At 44.4% G+C, this 16,549-nt stretch overlaps 1 protein-coding gene across 1 annotated transcript in view; it reads right to left on the bottom strand.

Moving 5' to 3' along the window:
• Positions 1 to 16,273, bottom strand: part of LOC112069504 (glutamate receptor ionotropic, NMDA 2C-like) — an 87,107-nt gene extending 70,834 nt beyond the window's left edge. The window contains 1 exon segment of the mRNA XM_024136847.2: positions 14,994 to 16,273. The gene's annotated coding sequence lies outside the window, so the exon portion shown is untranslated.
• Between the last annotated feature and the right edge of the window lie 276 nt (positions 16,274 to 16,549).

Below are 16,549 nucleotides of genomic sequence, written 5' to 3'. Positions count from 1 at the left end.
GTTTTCCGTTAAAGTGGGGAAGTGGGAGCATTGGTCCCCACAACCTGTCGATTTCTGATTTAAGATTATGCTTTTGGATTTGAGGGTGTGTTAGGTAGAATGGGTTTGGAGGTTTACAGTGTGCCCTGTCTCTGTGGTGTTAGTAGGGCAAAGGCAGCAGTTTATGTCCTGTCTCTGTGTGTCAGTGGTACAATGACAGGCAGGTTGTTAATAACTTAGCAGATGTCCTGTTCTGTGTGTCAGTGGTACAATGACAGCAGGTTGTTAATAACTTAGCAGATGTCCTGTCTCTGTGTGTCAGTGGTACAATGACAGGCAGGTTGTTTAATAACTTAGCAGATGTCCTGTCTCTGTGTGTCAGTGGTACAATGACAGGCAGGTTGTTAATACTTAGCAGATGTCCTGTCTCTGTGTGTCAGTGGTACAATGACAGACAGGTTGTTAATAACTTAGCAGATGGGTAAAAATGCAGGACTACTACATTTTCATGTCATTTTCATGCAGCTGCAGCACAGGAGTAATGGGATAATGTTTCATACTATATTGAAAGTTCATACTATATTGTTGCCCTCACAAACAGACAGGTCATATAGAACCAATTTGTCATCATTGCCAGACCCATTAGGAAGGAAACCCAATGAAAGACTATATACTGTGTCATCAGCCAACATTTGATCATTAATCACATTTTCTGTTTGATCAATTATTTTAAGGGCAATACATCAAAGGCACAAGGGTATACAACTATCTTTCAAAGCCAAGAATACAGTAACGTGTTGTCCTGTCATTTGACAAATGTTGATATACACTGTATATCTCTACACACCCGTATCACATTTATAGCACCAAACTCCATCCTCTGCATTTGCTTGTCAGCACTCTCTGTGGCGAGATTGAACAGATTAATAATCTTTGAGAGGCAGTAGCAGATTACAATGGTATCCGGGGTGTAATCTATTTTACCTAACACGTGTTTACTTGAGCCTTTCGCAGCATGGCTTGGCATGATTCATCAGTCATGTCCTTCTCACCCTGGTCATGCTGACACAGATGTACAGTGCCTTCAGAAAGTGACTTTTTCCACATGTGTTGTGTTACAGCCTGAATTTAAATTGATTAATTTCAATTGTGTGTCACTGATCTACACACAATACGCATAATGTCAAAGTGGAATTATGTTTTTAGAAATGTTTGCAAATTAATAAAAAATGTAAAGCTGAAATGTCTTGAGTCAATACGTATTCAACCCCTTTGTTATGTTAAGCTATATAAATTCAGAATAAAAATGTGCTTAACAAGTCATGTAATAAGTTGTGTGCAATAATAGTGTTTAATATGATTTTTAATTACTAACATATCTTTGTACCCATACATAAAATTACCTGTAGACTTGCAGACTTGTGTACGTGCTGTGTGCGTTTTGTGCTAACCTTACTTTGCTACCTGACAACTTTATGGTTTTTACTTTTTAATTACGTTCATATTTTTAGTTTCTCCCTCGCTCTACTTTTTTTCATTCAACCTTTTCACTCCGGACGCTTTGTCTGGACGTGGTTCGTCAGTACCTCCACCAGCCGAGCTAAGTAGTACATTAACATGATGCCTTCTAATTGCAGTCGCTGTACTCATAACATACAGGAGAACAATCGCCTTATGGCGAGGATAGCTGTGCTCAAGCCCAGCTTCAGACGCAATCATTAGGCAAGGGTAATTTCAGTGTAGGAAAGGATGAAACAGCGTCTGTGTCACCAGTAAGTACAGATAGTAGTATAAATCCCCCGCACAGTCCCCACAGCGACACAAACTTCTGCATGCTGTAGAATGCTCAACCGGTGTCACTCTTCAGCCGACAGAAGACTTTCAACCGGTTCTTCCCATTAAGCAGCGAGTCGGAGTCAGAGGCCGAGCCTTCTCTGGTCTCTACTCCTCCCGTTACGTGGTCTGAGGCGCCGAAGACTCCCACCATTAGCTCTGACACATTGAAACCCTAGTCATTGGCGACTCCATTACCCGTAGTATTAGACTTAAAACGAATCATCCAGCAATCATACACTGTTTACTAGGGGCAGGGCTACCGACGTTAAGGCTAATCTGAAGATGGTGCTGGCTAAAGCTAAACTGGCGAGTGTGAGAGTATAGGGATATTGTTATCCACATCGGCACCCAACGATGTTGGATGAAATAGTCAGAGGTCACAAGCGCAACATAGCTTCAGCGTGTAAATCAGCTAGAAAGATGTGTCGGCATCAAGTAATTGTCTCTGGCCACCTCCAGTTAGGGGGGTATGAGCTCTACAGCAGATCTCACAACTCAATCGCTGGGTTGAAAACTGTTTTCTGCCACTCCAAAAGATAGAATTGTAGATAATTGGCCTTCTTTCTGGGACTCACCCACAAACAGGACAAAGCCTGGCCTGTTGAGAATGACGGACTCCATCCTAGCTGGAGGGGGGCTCTCATCTTATCTACGAACATAGACGGGGCTCTAACTCCCCTAGCTCCACAATGAGATAGGGTGCAGGCCAGGCAGCAGACTGTTAAGCCAGCCTGCCAGCTAAGTGGAGTCTGCCACTAGCACAGTCAGTGTCGTCAGCTCAGCTATCCCATTGAGACCGTGTCTGTGCCTCGACCTAGGTTGGGCAAAACTAAACATGGCAGTGTACGCCTTAGCAATCTCACTGGAATAAAGACCTCCTCCATTCCTGCCATTATTGAAAGAGATTGTGATACCTCACATCTCAAAATAGGGCTACTTAATGTTAGATCCCTCACTTCCAAGGCAGTTATAGTCAATGAACTAATCACTGATCATAATCTTTATGTGATTGCCTGACTGAAACATGGCTTAAGCCTGATGAATTTACTGTGTTAAATGAGGCCTCACCTCCTGGTTACACTAGTGACCATATCCCCGCGCATCCCGCAAAGGTGGTGATGTTGCTAACATTTATGATAGCAAATTTCAATTTACAAAAAAAGCAGAAGTTTTCGTCTTTTGAGCTTCTAGTCATGAAACTATGCAGCCTACACAATCATTTTTATAGCTACTGTTTACAGGCCTCCTGGGCCATATACAGCGTTCCTCACTGAGTTCCCTGAATTCATATCGGCCTTGTAGTCATGGCAGATAATATTCAAATTTTTGGTGACTTTAATATTCACATGGCAAAGTCCACAGACCCACTCCAAAAGGCTTTCGAACCATCATCGACTCAGTGGGTTTTGTCCAACATTTTCCGGACCTACTCACTGCCAAAATCTGGGAGTCACTCTTCCACCTTTCAAAATGTATTCACATTTTTCTGGAGTTTATGGATTGGTCATGAGCCTTCTTTTTCTCGCTTCTTTGTCTCTTTTAGGGTCGAGTTGATTCAGATCCAAGAACCGAGAATGATGCTTGTTGGCTTCACCTGCTCGGTTTGTTTCTGGCGGCTGTAATGTTAGGTTGCAAGTGACTTTCCCTTTCTCTCCAGCTCTGGGGCAGTAGAGTCATTCGAGTTGGCGGGATTAACACAAAGACACACCTAGCCTAGAAGGCCAGCCCAAGGCGGCTCAGGGCTCAACCCCCTTGTTTTCGTTCAAAGTGGGGAAGTGGGGAGCATTGGGTCGCCCACAACCTGTCGATTTCTGATTTAAGATTATGCTTTTGGATTTGAGGGTGTGTTAGGTAGAATGGGTTTGGAGGTTTACAGTGTGCCCTGTCTCTGTGGTGTTAGTAGGGCAAAGGCCAGCAGGTTATGTCCTGTCTCTGTGTGTCAGTGGTACAATGACAGGCAGGTTGTTAATAACTTAGCAGATGTCCTGTCTCTTGTGTCAGTGGTACAATGACAGGCAGGGTTGTTAATAACTTAGCAGATGTCTGTCTCTGTTGTCAGTGGTACAATGACAGGCAGGTTGTTAATAACTTAGCAGATGTCCTGTTCTGTGTGTCAGTGGTACAATGACAGGCAGGTTGTTAATAACTTAGCAGATGTCCTGTCTCTGTGTGTCAGTGGTACAATGACAGGCAGGTTGTTAATAACTTAGCAGATGTCCTGTCTCTGTGTGTCAGTGGTACAATGACAGCAGGTTGTTAATAACTTAGCAGATGTCCTGTCTCTGTGTGTCAGTGGTACAATGACAGACAGGTTGTTAATACTTAGCAGATGTCTGTCTCTGTGTGTCAGTGGTACAATGACAGGCAGGTTGTTAATAACTTAGCAGATGTCCTGTCTCTGTGTTCAGTGGTACAATGACACAGGTTGTTATAACTTAGAGATGTCCTGTCTCTGTGTGTCATGGGTACAAGACAGACAGGTTGTTAATAACTTAGCAGATGTCCTGTCTCTTGTGGTCAGTGGTACAATGACAGACAGGTTGTTAATAACTTAGCAGATGTCCTGTCTCTGTGTGTCAGTGGTACAATGACAGGCAGGTGTTTAATAACTTAGCAGATGTCCTGTATCTGTGTGTCAGTGGTACAATGACAGGCAGGTTGTTAATACTTAGCAGATGTCTGTCTCTGTGTGTCAGTGTACAATGACAGGCAGGTTGTTAATAACTTAGCAGATGTCCTGTATCTGTGTGTCAGTGGTACAATGACAGGCAGGTTGTTAATAACTTAGCAGATGTCCTGTCTCTGTGTGTCAGTGGTACAATGACAGGCAGGTTGTTAATAACTTAGCAGATGTCCTGTCTCTGTGTGTCAGTGGTACAATGACAGGCAGGTTGTTAATAACTTAGCAGATGTCCTGTCTCTGTGTGTCAGTGGTACAATGACAGACAGGTTGTTAATAACTAGCAGATGTCTGTCTCTGTGTGTCAGTGGTACATGACAGACAGGTTGTTAATAACTTAGCAGATGGGTAAAATGCAGGACTACTACATTTTCATGTCATTTTCATGCAGCTGCAGCACAGGAGTAATGGGATAATGTTCATACATATTGAAAGTTCATACTATACTTGTGCCTACAAACAGACAGGTCATATAGAACCAATTTGTCATCATTGCCAGACCCATTAGGAAGGAAACCCAATGAAAGACTATATACTGTGTCATCAGCCAACATTTGATCATTAATCACATTTTCTGTTTGATCAATTATTTTAAGGGCAATACATCAAAGGCACAAGGGTATACAACTAATTTCTCAAAGCCAAGAATACRGTAACGTGTTGTCCTGTCATTTGACAAATGTTGATATACACTGTATATCTCCACACACCCTTATCACATTTATAGCACCAAACTCCATCCTCTGCATTTGCTTTGTCAGCACACTCTGTGGCGAGATTGAACAGATTGTATGTGGAAGAGTGTGAGGGTAATAATCTTTGAGAGGCAGTAGCAGATTACAATGGTATCCGGGGTGTAATCTATTTTACCTAACACGTGTTTACTTGAGCCTTTCGCAGCACTGGCTTGGCATGATTCATCAGTCATGTCCTTCTCACCCTGGTCATGCTGACACAGATGTACAGTGCCTTCAGAAAGTGACTTTTTCCACATGTTGTTGTGTTACAGCCTGAATTTAAAATTGATTAAATTTCAATTGTGTGTCACTGATCTACACACAATACCGCATAATGTCAAAGTGGAATTATGTTTTTAGAAATGTTTGCAAATTAATAAAAAATGTAAAGCTGAAATGTCTTGAGTCAATACGTATTCAACCCCTTTGTTATGTTAAGCCTATATAAATTCAGGAATAAAAATGTGCTTAACAAGTCATGTAATAAGTTGTGTGCAATAATAGTGTTTAATATGATTTTTAAATTACTAACATATCTTTGTACCCATACATAAAATTACCTGTAGACTTGCAGACTTGTGTACGTGCTGCTGTGCGTTTTGTTGCTAACCTTACTTTGCTACCTGACAACTTTATGGTTTTTACTTTTTAATTACGTTCATATTTTTAGTTTTCTCCCTCGCTCTACTTTTTTTCATTCAACCTTTTCACTCCGGACGCTTTGTCTGGACGTGGTTCGTCAGTACCTCCACCAGCCGAAGCTAAGTAGTAACATTAACATGATGCCTTCTAATTGCAGTCGCTGTACTCATAACATACAGGAGAACAATCGCCTTATGGCGAGGATAGCTGTGCTGCAAGCCCAGCTTCAGACGCAATCATTAGGCAAGGGTAATTTCAGTGTAGGAAAGGATGAAACAGCGTCTGTGTCACCAGTAAGTACAGATAGTAGTATAAATCCCCCCCGCACAGTCCCCACAGCCGGACAACTTTCTCATGGCTTCTRGAGGGAAATGCTGTAGGAATGCTCAACCGGTGTCACTCATTCAGCCGACAGAAACTTTCAACCGGTTCTTCCCATTAAGCAGCGAGTCGGAGTCAGAGGCCGAGCCTTCTCTGGTCTCTACTCCTCCCGTTACGTGGTCTGAGGCGCCGAAGACTCCCACCATTAGCTCTGACACATTGAAAACCCTAGTCATTGGCGACTCCATTACCCGTAGTATTAGACTTAAAACGAATCATCCAGCAATCATACACTGTTTACTAGGGGCAGGGCTACCGACGTTAAGGCTAATCTGAAGATGGTGCTGGCTAAAGCTAAAACTGGCGAGTGTAGAGAGTATAGGGATATTGTTATCCACATCGGCACCAACGATGTTAGGATGAAATAGTCAGAGGTCACCAAGCGCAACATAGCTTCAGCGTGTAAATCAGCTAGAAAGATGTGTCGGCATCAAGTAATTGTCTCTGGCCACCTCCCAGTTAGGGGGAGTGATGAGCTCTACAGCAGAGTCTCACAACTCAATCGCTGGTTGAAAACTGTTTTCTGCCACTCCCAAAAGATAGAATTTGTAGATAATTGGCCTTCTTTCTGGGACTCACCCACAAACAGGACAAAGCCTGGCCTGTTGAGAAGTGACGGACTCCATCCTAGCTGGAGGGGGGCTCTCATCTTATCTACGAACATAGACGGGGCTCTAACTCCCCTAGCTCCACAATGAGATAGGGTGCAGGCCAGGCAGCAGACTGTTAGCCAGCCTGCCAGCTAAGTGGAGTCTGCCACTAGCACAGTCAGTGTCGTCAGCTCAGCTATCCCCATTGAGACCGTGTCTGTGCCTCGACCTAGGTTGGGCAAAACTAAACATGGCAGTGTACGCCTTAGCAATCTCACTGGAATAAAGACCTCCTCCATTCCTGCCATTATTGAAAGAGATTGTGATACCTCACATCTCAAAATAGGGCTACTTAATGTTAGATCCCTCACTTCCAAGGCAGTTATAGTCAATGAACTAATCACTGATCATAATCTTTATGTGATTGGCCTGACTGAAACATGGCTTAAGCCTGATGAATTTACTGTGTTAAATGAGGCCTCACCTCCTGGTTACACTAGTGACCATATCCCCCGCGCATCCCGCAAAGGTGGTGATGTTGCTAACATTTATGATAGCAAATTTCAATTTACAAAAAAAGCAGAAGTTTTCGTCTTTTGAGCTTCTAGTCATGAAATCTATGCAGCCTACACAATCACTTTTTATAGCTACTGTTTACAGGCCTCCTGGGCCATATACAGCGTTCCTCACTGAGTTCCCTGAATTCATATCGGACCTTGTAGTCATGGCAGATAATATTCAAATTTTTGGTGACTTTAATATTCACATGGCAAAGTCCACAGACCCACTCCAAAAGGCTTTCGGAACCATCATCGACTCAGTGGGTTTTGTCCAACATTTCTCCGGACCTACTCACTGCCACAGTCATACTCTGAATCTAGTTTTGTCCCGTGGAATAAATGTTGTGGATCTTATCGTTTTTCCTCATAATCCTGGACTATCGGACCACCGTTTTATTACGTTTGCAATTGCAACAAATAATCTGCTCAGACCCCAACCAAGTATCATCAAAAGCCGTGCTATAAACCCAAAGATTCCTAGATGCCCTTCCAGACTCCCTCAGCCTACCCAAGGACGTCAGAGTACAAAAATCAGTTAACCACCTAACTGAGGAACTCAATTTAACCTTGCGCAATACCCTAGATGCAGACAAAAAACATTTGTCATAAGAAACTAGCTCCCTGGTATACCCGAGCTCTGAAGCAAGCTTCCAGAAAATTGGAACGGAAATGGCGCCACACCAAACTGGAAGTCTTCCGACTAGCTTGGAAAGACAGTACCGTGCAGTATCGAAGAGCCCTCACTGCTGCTCGATCATCCTATTTTTCCAACTTAATTGAGGAAAATAAGAACAATCCAAAATGTATTTTTGATACTGTCGCAAAGCTAACTAAAAAGCAGCATTCCCCAAGAGAGGATGGCTTTCACTTCAGCAGTGATAAATTCATGAACTTCTTTGAGGAAAAGATCAYKATCATTAGAAAGSAAATKACAGACTCCTCTTTAAATCTGCSTATTCCTCCAAACCTCMGTTGTCCTKAGTCTGCACAACTCTGCCAGGRCCTAGGATCAAGGGAGACACTSAAGTRTTTTAGTACTATATCTCTWGACACAATGATGAAAATAATCATGGCCTCTAAACCTTCAAGCTGCATACTGGACCCTATTCCAACTAAACTACTGAAAGAGCTGCTTCCTGTGCTTGGCCCTCCTATGTTGAACATAATAAATGGCTCTCGATCCACCGGATGTGTACCAAACTCACTAAAAGTGGCAGTAATAAAGCCTCTCTTGAAAAAGCCAAACCTTGACCCAGAAAATATAAAAAACTATCGGCCTATATCGAATCTCCCATTCCTCTCAATTTTTTGGGAAAAAGCTGTTGCGCAGCAACTCACTGCCTTACTGAAGACAAACAATGTATACAAAACGCATCAGTCTGGTTTTAGACGCAATCATAGCACTGAGACTGCACTTGTGAAGGTGGTAAATGACCTTTTAATGGCGTCAGACCGAGGATCTGCATCTGTCCTCGTGCTCCTAGACCTTAGTGCTGCTTTTGATACCATCGATCACCACATTCTTTTGGAGAGATTGGAAACCCAAAATGGTCTACACGGACAAGTTCTGGCCTGGTTTAGATCTTATCTGTCGGAAAGATATCAGTTTGTGGATAGTTTGTCCTCAGATAAATCAACTGTAAATTTCGGTGTTCCTCAAGGTTCCATGCATCCTGTTTGCAATAAGGTACTAAAGTAATACTGCAAAAAATGTGGCAAAGAAATTAACTTTTTGTCCTGAACACGAAGCGTTATGTTTGGGGCAAATCCAACACATCACTGAGTATCACTCTTCATATGTTCAAGCATGGTGGTGGCTGCATARTGTTAGGTGTATGCTTGTCATTGGAAAGGACTAGAGAGTTTTTTAGGATAAATAAACGGAATAGAGCTAAGCACAGGCAAAATTCTAGAGGAGAACTTGGTTCAGTCTGCTTTCCAACAGACACTGGGAGACAAATTCACCTTTCAGCATTACCTAAAACACAAGGCCAAATATACACTGGAGTTGCTTACCAAGACGGCATTGAATTTTCCTGAGTGACCTAGTTACAGTTTTAAATTAAATTGGCTTGAAAATCTATGGCAAGACCTGAAAATGGCTGTCTAGCAATGATCAAAAACCAACTTGACAGAGCTTGAAGAAATATTGTACAATCCAGGTGTCCAGAGCTATAATCGCTGCCTAAGGTGATTCTAACCTGTATTGACTGAGGGGGTTGAATAATTTTCTAATCAAGATATATTAGTGCTTTATTTTCCATTCATAAAAAAAACGTTAAAATGTTCTTCCACTTTGACATAACAGAGACCTTGGTCAATAAAATCACAATTAAATCTATTTTAATCCCACTTTGTAACACAACAAAATGTGGAAAAAGTCACGGGGGTGTGAATGCTTTCTGAAGGCACTGTAAATCACAGTGTCATGTAAGAAACGGTTGGGTCGACATGGTCATGGTGGTGTAAGCTTTGGGTTGTAGTCCTGGCCTTTGACCGTGCTGTCTGTGACCCTCATGTGTGTCCGTGTGGTATGTGGAGCAGAGATCAGGATAAAACCCTGGTTAAGCCGAGGTCCATGGCTGACGATGGAGATGGGGGGGATCCCCTCCCGGTCCAGATGTCACCATCCTGCTCTGACAGCTGACTTGCTGGCTGCTGCCCACCCATCTGCCCTGACAGACCCCTCACACAAGCACTAACCCACGTATGAACATACCACTTTGTTTTTTAATCTACCTCTGAGATACAGTATACTATACGGTAACCATCCCATCGAGTGTTTTCTGCTTTAAACATTGTGTTGCCATGTGCTGAGACCAGCGACAACACTAAGTTCCGCCTCTCTCCCTGACATCTCACTAACATGCCAAAACTGGGCCAGATACATGTCAAAGCTATCAGATTCTTCTCATACGCATGGGTACAAACGCTGTTCTACAGAAACCCATGAAAGCTATAGTCGTAAAGCATCTGACTTTTATACWTTTTCAGTGGAGCTAAAGTATTGATTGAAGTGACAGTGTTGGTGCAAAACAAACTGAAGGTACTGATTAACTGAATGTACCCTTATTACGTTCTTTAAATGAGCCCTGAGGGACTTCTTTGCCCAAAACTCCAACTTTGTGGTTTTATCACTTTGTCAAGGCTGCATCACAGAACCCCAAACCTGATTCATATAAATGAATCATGCCCACTCCAAGCWGTTCAAATGAAATTAGAGATGTTCTTTATATTTTGACGTGGACAGCCATGGCATCGATATCTAATTGCAATAAGCAGCACATCAATTCTCAGGAATGGGTTCTAAGGTTGTAGTTGTAATTGTGAAATATTATGTACGACACAAACAAGCGTGAATAGTTGGCAATTAGGCTACTACATTTTTTTCCATTACAAATCACACACGCACACACACACACATTCTCACAGATGCACACACGAACGATCTAAGGTGGGTGTCAGTGTCCGAGAGAGAGAGAGAGAGAAGAAAGAAGATAGAGAGAGAGAGAGACCGAGAGAGAGAGAGAGAGAGACAGAGAGAGGAGAGAGAGAGAGAGAGAGAGAGAGAGAGAGAGAGAGAGAGAGAGAGAGAGAGAGAGAGAGAGAGAGAGAGAGAGAGAGAGAGAGAGAGAGAGAGAGAGAGAGAGGAGAGAGAGAGAGAGAGAGAGGGAGAGAGAGAGGGAGAGAGAGAGAGAGACGGATGAGAAGACGCCACCCTGCTCCCCCAGCCAGGCAACATTGTGTCAGTTTTCCTTTTCAACAGCGACAGGACGTTAGACAAGGTGCACACAGCACTGCACCCTGAATACAAATGGGGACCGGAGTCTCTGTTGCCCGTGAAGCAGTACAGCGGCAATAAACTTYTGGAGGAGAACGACACTGACTGAAGCCAGCCTCTAAATTCCCCTTTAAAAYCTCACCAGAGACCTCTACCCCCTGCTATGTGAGTGCTACAGGGGCATACTGTAACATACACACCAGGCAGCAAACACGTATAACTGTTACAGTTCATGTGTTTCTCAACATGTATGGTGCCCTGTCAATTATTCCCTACTTTATGAGGGCCATATATCACTGGAAAAGGATTACGTGACGACGCAGCGTCGTTGGTTCTGGGTGGAATTTACTACTTCGTTGGCTCGATTGCTCTGGTATGAAGCCACCTTCCCCCTGCAGTAAATTGTTTACTGCTCAGTGTGTGCTTGTCTGGCTSGTCCCTGTGGCTTGATCAATTTGCATCTCATGCATGTGTGTCTTGTTTGTTTGTTCAGGTGGAAAGGCCCCTTGTTATTTTACCAGCCTCCTGTCTCCACCTCCCTCCTATCCCCCTTCTCCATGCCCTTTCTCCACTCAGAGTTGAGGGATGTGTTGCTGTGTGGAGGGACAGGGGAGACTGGGTGAGGATGGGGTGAGGACTGATAGCTTTACCATTTCATTAAGTTGATCAGCTCKGAGTGTCGTGGGGCAGGCTGGACAGCTGACGAAGCAGCAGCTAACCCTGAGACAAGAGCTCTGGAGGTCATTGGAGACACACTGGGATGGGAGGGAACAAACAGCCAGCTAATGGAACTTGGTGCGGGTCTCCTTGTTTGGCTCAGACCAGACAGAGTGCAAATTTCACAACTGACCAATGAGGACAGTTGTTTTAGACTGTAACAAACTTTTTCTTTCTCCGCACAGACTCACCTTGGCAGCATGTATGTGTAACTGATGTGAAATGGCTAGCTAGTTAGCGGTGGTGCGCGCTAATAGCGTTTCAATCAGTGACGTCACTCGCTCTGAGACCTTGAAGTTGTTGTTCCCCTTGCTCTGCAAGGGCCACGGCTTTTGTGGAGCGATGGGTGACGATGCTTCGAGGGTGGCTGTTGTCTATGTGTGCAGAGGGTCCCTGGTTCGAGCCCAGGTAGGGGCGAGGAGAGAAACGCACCATTAAAGCAGGACAAACACCCAGTGGAGAATGCTGTGATTRTCCTCATGTTTGTGCTCTATGAGACTAAACTACACAGCTAAAGAGAAAGCTAAGTGTAAACATTGGCTAACCCTTTCTGTGTGCAGTGCTGTGTGTGTAATAGTGGTTGAGTGTGACTGCGCGATGTAGTGGAGGAAGGCTGGATTAAGCCCAGCATCTGTTAAAAAACATCTCGGCTTGATTGCTGATTTGATTTATTCTCTAGGTGACCTACTGTACGCCCCTCCCCCAGTCCCGTGTCCTTCAGAGTTTAACCCTCTGTTGCCCTGCTCTAWAGTGTCACTCAAGGTTGGGGACGTCTAGATATTTTCAACCCTAAAAGCCTCTTTTAAAAAAGCACTCCAAAAACAATATACAAGTAGACAGGTGAGATATTGTCCATTTTGGTCTCCCATGGTAGGATGGATAGAATGAGTGTGTTTGCCTCTGTTCGTTGGTGAGTCAGAATGTGTGTGTGTGTATGTATGTGTGCATGTGCGTGTGGGTGCTTGTGGGTGCTTGTGCTCCTCCAATAGTGTGTGTGTGTGTTTTAGCGTCAGTGTGTGAGAGTGCTTGTGTGTGCATCTGTGTGTGTGTGTGTGTAAGCAAGCATGTGTGTGTGCATGTGCGTGTGTGTGTATTCCATGCTGTGTGATGGACCAGTTCTAGAAGAGGGAGCCAGCATACCCAGAGATCATGCATCTGTTCCCCTGTCACACAGAGCATTGCCACCATCGATGGGACGGTCTCATCTGTTAACCCTCTCACCCCCCAACACACGCACACACCACACACACACACACACACCACCACACACACACCAACACACCACACACACCACACACACACACACACACACACACACACACCACACACACACACACACACACACACACACACACCACACACACACACACAACACACACACGCACACACACACAACACACACACACTCCTATTCACTATACATCTCATCAGGGGAACACGATATGGAAGGAATAACATAATGAACAGCCATTTTTCACTAGAACAAACGGGTGCTAAGCTGTGTACTGTTTAAAAATACATTATTTTCTTCTGCTCACACATTTTTCTCTCCCCCAAGTGAAAAACAACCCACAGAGAAAAGGTAGACACAGTAATGCATAATGCCAATGTACTATATTGGCATACAAATATCCAACCTGTTAGGCAGGTAATGCTTGGCCATGCATGGAACTAGACAATCTGCCTTGGTTAGAACCAGGCTCACACACACTCCAGCTCGTCTAAAAATACCACAGGTATTAGGAAATGGTCTGGGAAGCACTCAGGTGAAATGCCCCCCCCCCCAAAATTATAAAACCGGGTGGTTGATCTTTTTTTCTTAACTGTCTTTTTTCAGAGCAGTGCCACTGTCTTACAGGAAACCCTAAAGGGGTTCATACAGTATATATGGATATCCAAGGTGACAAGTTCTCCCTGCTTGGGGTTCTCTCACCGGTATCTGACCTTGAACGCTGTTGTGGATACGGTCATTGTAGTTTGAATAACGTGGTCAGTTTAACAATCACATTTCAACAATCAATTTTCACAAGCAAATTGTGAACAATTTGCCATGTTTCTCAAATGAAAGTGACTGAACATGTCCTGTGTAGTAGGTTGAGAAACAGAGATAGAACATTTGGGATTGATAACTGTGTCCACACCGGAATACACTTTTGAAATGCCCTTCAAGACAGGGCTCACAAACTATGCCATCAAGGCACTTTCTAATAAATATTTCTCTCTCTCTCTCTGTCTTTCTCTTTCTCTCTCTCTCTCTCTCTCTCTCTTTCTTTCATTCATTCATTATTTCCTTCCTCATCTTTCTCTTTCTTCCTTCAGTTGAAATAGAAATACAAACGCAGGATGGGAGTGCCATAACAGAAGCCAATTGAAAGGTAGAGTGTGTCTACAGAACGTCAAGGAACTGCTCTGTATTCATGAAACTAAAGCACTGGGATGGATGCTAGTATAATTACAGAAGTCTCATTCACTCTCCTGTCCCAAAGGACCAAAGTCACTCCTCAGTGGCAATTCAATTTCTCTGGCAGTTTCAGCATGCAGTGTACAACTGCAGTCCTTCTCAGCTGTTCTGTTTTTCCTGTTTATAGTGATGAATCGATCAACTTTGCCAAATCCTCTGACACTGTGAAGTAAAGCACAGCCACAGACACACAGGCACAGTCATACTGCCACACGGTCACACAGCCAACAGCCAGTCCTTTGATGCCTTACAYAGGTCCTGTGATCTAGTCCCCACAGTTCACAGTAAACTGTTTATTTAGTTCCAACTTCCAAGTATACATTACATTTCATCTGACTTGAGTGGGAGGAGGATGGGTCTGCTATCTACACCGTCTCTTTACTTTCGAAGAGCAAAACAAACACATGTAGCACCTGTGACAAAGCAGCAGCCTCCTCACTTCTGAGATACATTACAATATTGACAGCAGCCCATTGCAATCACATTTGTCATATGGAATTATTTCAATCCAGCCGACCCCTCTCTGYSCGGTATARGCMGGCAGTCTGAGACAGTAAAGTGYGGTGGGTCTGGGTACAGCRCTAGGCTAGGCAGTGGTAGGGAAAGGGAAAGGGAAGGTGATCCATTACCTGCGTTGGCAATCCGCATCCAGCCCTGGCTCCCACCGGCTCATTCCGTGTCCGTGGCTTCAGCTGTCCTGCTTCTCTTTTTTCCCTTTTCTCCCTTCCCTCACTCCCCCGCTCCCTTCCTTTCGGCACTTGTTTGAGTCTATTTCAGTAGCAACAGAGGAGCCCGCTGCGACCGTGGCATGGTTACCAGCACTTTGGCAGAAGGTCACATTATCTCTTGCTGGTACGGGAGGGGGGGTGGAAGTATGGATATAGTGATAGAGGGTGATTGAAGAAAGCAGGTGCCAGAGGAAAGAAGGAACAACTAATAAACAGAATGAAGCAGTCCACGGCCGTAGTGACAGGCTAATTTCCAGTGTAAGGCGTGAGGATAGAAGTTGGAACAGCTAACCCCAGAGAGGTTTGTTATGGTAACAAGTCCCCGAGCGTTGTGCGAGATGGGCTGTGTCTCTATGTGTGCATGTGAGTATGTGTGTGCTCAGTAGGGCAGAGAGTGTATATATGTACTCATTGTTATGAAGCATACCGAATAGGTGTGTGTGTGTGTGTGTACAATTTATGTGTCTTGGCTGGTCTTCAGCAGCCTCTCACCTCTGATAACACATCTAATCTGTATCCACTTCCTGGCCAAGAGAAAATAGCTCAGAAGTGGCACAATAACGCAGTTAGAGCCCCAAAAAAACAACCGAAAACAAGTGGTCGATTCAGTGAAATTCTTCACGTCTTCCGACAGTCAAGACTCTGCGCCCGACGCYCTCTTCCTTCTCTCACTGCCCACTGCTGTCTCGCCCAGGTGAAAGAAACAGATGTACTCCATCTTTTTGATGACACACTCRTCGACTATATGTCAATTTCTCATCGAATTCACRTYTGCAGGATWACCTGAGCCTCCGGTTGCTCCCCCTGCTCTCCAGCAGCACGCTKGCCCCTCCATTAAGTARGACACAGTGCTGTCCAGATGCTGGGCTTGGGTCTGCTAGCTCCAAMGCCCACAGACAGATGGCCCAGACAGAGGACAGCAGCAGCAGGTCAGCCGGTGAGCTTCCAAATCGCTCTTGATGCAGGTTGTTGCATGGATCCCTGAAACCTTTAGTGGCCGTGCTCAATGCACTTGTTGTTCCCGTGTGCCCCTTCCTCTTCTTGCACCTGTGTCCCTCCTTCCCCCTGTGTTGCCTGCAGCCTCTTTACTCTGTCCCGTTGTAATCCTGGCTTCTACACTCCATGTCACAGGAAGGGCTTGTGAGTCCTAATCATTATGTAGTAAGGATTTATCCTTTGATTCCCTCTCTCCCTCTCTCACTCACTCTCCCTCCCTGCTTACTATTTCTCCACCCCTCCCCTCGGTCTCTCCCCTCCCTGCTGCTCTTCCGATATCTGCAACTCATTTAACCGTGACTCCAATCCTTCCTTACCGATTCTGTCTGTCTGTCTTCCTGCTGTCTGTCTGTCTGTCTGTCTGGTCTGTCTGTCGTGTCTGTCTGTCCTGTCTGTCTGTACTGTCTGTCTGTCTGTCTGTCTGTTTGTCTGTCGTCTGTCTGTCTGTTCTGTCTGTCTGT

Source organism: Salvelinus sp. IW2-2015, unplaced genomic scaffold, assembly GCF_002910315.2.
Source record: "Salvelinus sp. IW2-2015 unplaced genomic scaffold, ASM291031v2 Un_scaffold1031, whole genome shotgun sequence".
NCBI classification, from domain to species: domain Eukaryota; kingdom Metazoa; phylum Chordata; class Actinopteri; order Salmoniformes; family Salmonidae; genus Salvelinus; species Salvelinus sp. IW2-2015.
This window is presented reverse-complemented; position numbering and strand designations above follow the sequence as displayed.